We start from the raw sequence: 5000 nt of genomic DNA, 5'->3' as shown, positions 1-5000 counted from the left end.
TGTAAACTATATGAAACGCCCTTTTTCGATGTACCTTAAAGTCTACTGGATAACTTTTTGTCATACTCTCTAAGAAGTTAAAGAGTTTAGGAAGATTTCCAACAAAGAAATAAAAACGGTGGGTCACCGACGTAGTTTTTCGGATAATTTTCAAAAACTGAAATTTAGAGGGCCTTTTTGTGGACCTGGCGTGTTGCCATGGTAACCGATATGACGTGATAAAAGCCCTTAAAGTATTACCCAACAATAGAGTTGCAAAGATATTTATAGTTTGCCTACACTATGAAATATATACACCTACACCATGAATCTACACCATGAAATGTATCTTTCATCGCTTCACAAACACTATAGCAACGAAAAACCCTTTCGAGCCTCATTAAGCAAACAAAGAAATCAGTTATATGTGCTTACAAATGTAAATACATGTTTAAGGGCATTTCACATTCCAAATTGTTTTAAAGCATTTTGCATCCAACCACTGAGGTTACAGGTAATCTGTTTTAATCTGAATGAGTTCATTCAGTATCAATCCTCTTCAAACTTTTGACAAAATGGAGAAGAAACCACTCTATCTATCTTTTTTAGTTTTGCAATATTACACAGAATTGTAATAGAAACTGATCAAGATTAACCAAATGTTGGAATCAAGTTAACCTGAAACATGGAGCCAGAGACCTACATGTACCTCATCATTTCCTTCCATATGACTGCTCACTCCATTGAAACACCCTGTGTCATTGCCCAAAATATCCTCACAGTCATTAACTCGGGTGAAACCTGTCAGAGCAAAAAGATCATGAGTCACAAAACTCTTATTATGCAATTTACTGTCAACTCAGAAAACCGTGAACACCCTGAAATATTTCAGGAATGTTACTGTAAAATCCTGAAATATTTCGCTGTTCACAAACGTTTCGGATTTTATTTCCCGCTTTCTATATGAGCCTGTATCTATCAATCAAGACTACTCTATAAACTCTACATACCGTGATTAGACATAGCTGCCTCAAGATCCTCATCACCAGAAGAATCAGATGACCACATATCTTCGCAGGGCTCATGATCAGGATGATATTTTGGTTTCTTTGCCTCATGTTCCAAATCCTCAGCGCCATCTTTGGTCATCCAACGCTCTTTCTGCACATCGTAATAAGCCCTCCAATGTTTCCAAAAAGCAGCCCTGGATAAGTATTCATTGCAATGCCCACAAAACAGTCTAGTTTGCTTTCGCAAGCAGGAAGACATCTTTGCAGCATAAGAAACATTAACATTAAATCGGAAACAGACTTGACGTGACCGGATGTGGAATTGTGAAAACCGGTTGCCGTGTTGCCGCCATTTTGATTTGCTTGTTTTAGCTTAGCCAATCATGTACCAGCTGATAGAAAAAAGCCAATTAGAAACTTATATTCATGGCGGGAACTTTCGGAACTAGCGTCATGAAATTAGCGTCATGAGCGAATTTTATCTGCTAGTTGGATTGTGTCGACACGTCGGTTGTGTCGCTGTGTGAAAGTTTCTACCTTCGTGACCTGATTCCTAACCTTTTCTACCTGCAAAATGGAAGATCAGTATGTCGTATTGCTTGAAAAGGTTCTCACGGAAAACAGACGCCTCAGAGAAGCAATAGAAGCGCGAGATAATGAGCAGCGAAACATGCTTCAGGAACTAGCATCTAAAATGGAGAGCGGCTTACCACAAGAAAGAGCGAGCAGAAAAAGAACTAGGAAGATCCCAATCCCGCAACCGTGCCGAGTAAGTATATTCTATCGTTAGTTTTTTAAAACGGCTTGTTGTACGATGAATGTATACGTAATGCCTATGACTTCATGCAGTTCATTTGGGGAATCGCGTATGGACTGCGTGCGTGAATCCTGATTTCTCTGCGCCTCTGGCTAGTTTCGGTATTTTTTTCCTTTGAGCAGTGTTTGTTTAGCTGAACTGCTTTGCTATTCCTCTATTCCGAGTATTGAGGCGAGTCTACCGAGGTTTCGTGGGTGTTTACATGTGAAAACGCCACCAATACGAATTTCATGTCACGTGGTATGACCATAGGCAACCCAAACTGTGAGTGCTGAGTGCTTTTCAAATGAATAGATGGGAATTGATATTTTAAAGGGTAAATAACTGGATGTCATATGGGTAATTCAATAGAATAACCTTACATTTAAGAAATCCTTGTGTCCTGTCACTTTTTTATGCTATCACTGGGGCCATTTACATGTAGATGTTTTTTTGCCACCCTTTTGAACTATAAAATGGCCCCTGGGAGACTATAAGAACTCCACAGGGCAAACACCCTTCTGAAATGTATTAAGTGTATTTTATTGATTTACCCCTATGGATAAGGTGGTTGCTTCAATGGTTTTGTCAGTTCTAAAGCACAACTGTTAAAGTGGTACTATGATCAGAGAATCAAATCTCCTAACACTAAGTGACTCAAGTTTTAAGCCTTAAAGTTAAAAAAAGACACCAGTTTATTTTCACTGGAATTTTCCTATTTATGGTCTGCCATTACTAACTTTAAAATCTTGACAGAGCTGTATACTATTGAGGAGAGAATGACTCAGGGCACTTTCCTTTTGTCAGGACTGGCTGGCCGGGCCATCAGTTTGCAAAGAAAATGCAACAAATTAGAAAGAACACTTGCGAGATAATCCTTCGCATTCTTCTGGAAGAGTATGTATCATCTTCAAAATGTTTTAATTTGAAAGCGGTTTAGAGTTAATCCTTCCAAATGCCTGGTCGGGACGGTCAGTTCTGTCAAATGGAAAGCGTCCTCAGACTCACTGTTTACAAATGCAATGCACTTGTACCCGACTGAATTAATGTGCAGCACCAGAGTTCTGGGCTTTCAGATTTTTAAAGTTATGTTTTGCATACATAATAAACTGCTTTTAACTATGGTTTACACACTGAAATTTTAAGCTATTGAGTGAATGACGTCACTTTTTCCCTTGATCCAACCCTCTGAGACCGGACAGGTGCTCAGTTTTGATCTACATGTATGAGTAATGGCAGACCGTGAAATTCAGAACTTACACTCAGAAGTAAACAGCCTGTAGATAAAACTTAAAGCTCAAAATTTTGCCAGGAAGGTGTTAAGCAAACACACTTTCGAAATCTGAAGAAAAAAAATGAAGTTATATTTTTATCATAGTACCACTAAACATTTGCCTCATGAGGCCTCGCAAATACCTGGTGGAATAACAACAAGAACAACAGCCCCTTAAAGCTTTTTTAAAATTTCATAAAACAATGATTAACAACAGTAGGTTTGAAGAATTATTTAAGTAATCAGTTAAGATTTACATGTAAGTTACATTTCTAACCCGCAATGAAGTAACTTTCTCCCCAAAAGAGCAAAAGAGATGGTCTTCTTCGCACAAAATCTTAGCAAAAATGTGCTGCTTATACAAGCGTGTTTAGTCATTTGTTTTTTTAATCACAGCAAGACTTTAGAAAGATGTACAAAGCACTGAAAGGGAATGAAGATTTTCAACACTTCAAGTTGGATGAGAGGTACAGACTTGACAGTCAATATTGCATTTTTTAATGTACAGTTTGGACTGAAACAATAATCAATGTGTGCTAGTACTTAAACTGTGAGTAGTAATATACTCAAGAAACAAAAATCTATTGAATTTGGAACATTTAAAGAGGTCTTATTCAAAATGATTCATGTAATGTTATTTGAATTGGCAACTTCCAACATTTTGGGGAAATAAAAAGTCCTTTGAATAAAATTAATATCAAAAATTAAGTGACAGTCCTTGTCAGTGTTGATGAGCCAGCTTCACAATCTTGGGCAGAATGCACCAAGGCTTCTGTGCAAGGCTCTCTCTAACTGAGTGGTATAGTACCTAGACTGAGTTTTTCTACCCTATTTGGAACTTGGAGCTTTCTCATTGCAGAATGCTGATTAAATTGTAACTTGCATACAATAATTATAACTTAGCTTGTCATATGCAATTTTTTCCTGATCTTGGCATCTTCTAAATCAACTTTTTTAGCTTCTTGGCCAATGCCAATCAGGAAGCCACCCACAGGGTCATCGAGGCAGTGGTAGCCGATCATGGTGGAACCAACAAGTGCCCTTGGTCTGCAGCTGAGATGAAAGGTAATTATACATGTAGTGGCAGCCACACAGTGGAGCTACATGTATGTCATAATTTGTGTCGATTTTCTTTTAAATGTCAATCGAGTATTCAAATCTGCACACCAGTTTTGAAATGTAGTTCCTTTGCATATTCAAAGCAGAAAGCTACGAAATTTGGTTTACTGCAAAAACATACTGCAGTTGATGTCACTAGCATAGTCCTGCTTAATGACTGTAAGCTTGTAACAGGCTTGTAAACTTGCAACAGATTGCAAATATAGCAAGGACTTTTAAATGTCAGCAACAAAATTATAAAACAACTAATAATGCTCTGTCCCAAGGGAAGTCAGTGAAATGAATGTTTTGGAAGCCCATGTAAAGAGATGAGTTACAGTTCTCTAGTCAGCACTGAACAACACGACGTGACATGTAAGGAAGCCAATGATTGCTCTTTATCCCTTTAAGCCCCAATGGTGCCACTTATAGATTTTACTTTGTCCAAAGCCAGATGATTTGACTCATCAATGGGGGGGCCCTTGGGGCTTAAAGGGTTAAGAGTTTGAGTGACATAAGTTAGGTCAATCCATATGGACAACAATGAAGCTAGTAAGTCATCATCATGTGAATAATGCATCATTGATGTCAAAATTAAAAATTAATAACAGTCAATTGGCACTGACTTTTATCAACTAATATCACTTATCTTTGTATTATTGATTTCACTGGTTGCCTGGTTACATGACAAAGGACATTTTAGTGTAGTTCTAACTATACAATAAAGCTTTTACTGTATCATTTTAAGCCTCCAGTGATGTACTTATACATGTATTGATTGGTGTATGCATTTCATTGGAAGGTGCTGCTGCCACATATTTCAAGAGTCTCTGTAATGCTTCTA

The sequence above is a fragment of the Montipora capricornis genome, chromosome 4 (assembly GCF_036669925.1).
Source record: "Montipora capricornis isolate CH-2021 chromosome 4, ASM3666992v2, whole genome shotgun sequence".
NCBI classification, from domain to species: domain Eukaryota; kingdom Metazoa; phylum Cnidaria; class Anthozoa; order Scleractinia; family Acroporidae; genus Montipora; species Montipora capricornis.
The sequence above is the reverse complement of the archived record's forward strand: the minus strand, read 5'-3'. Positions refer to the sequence as shown.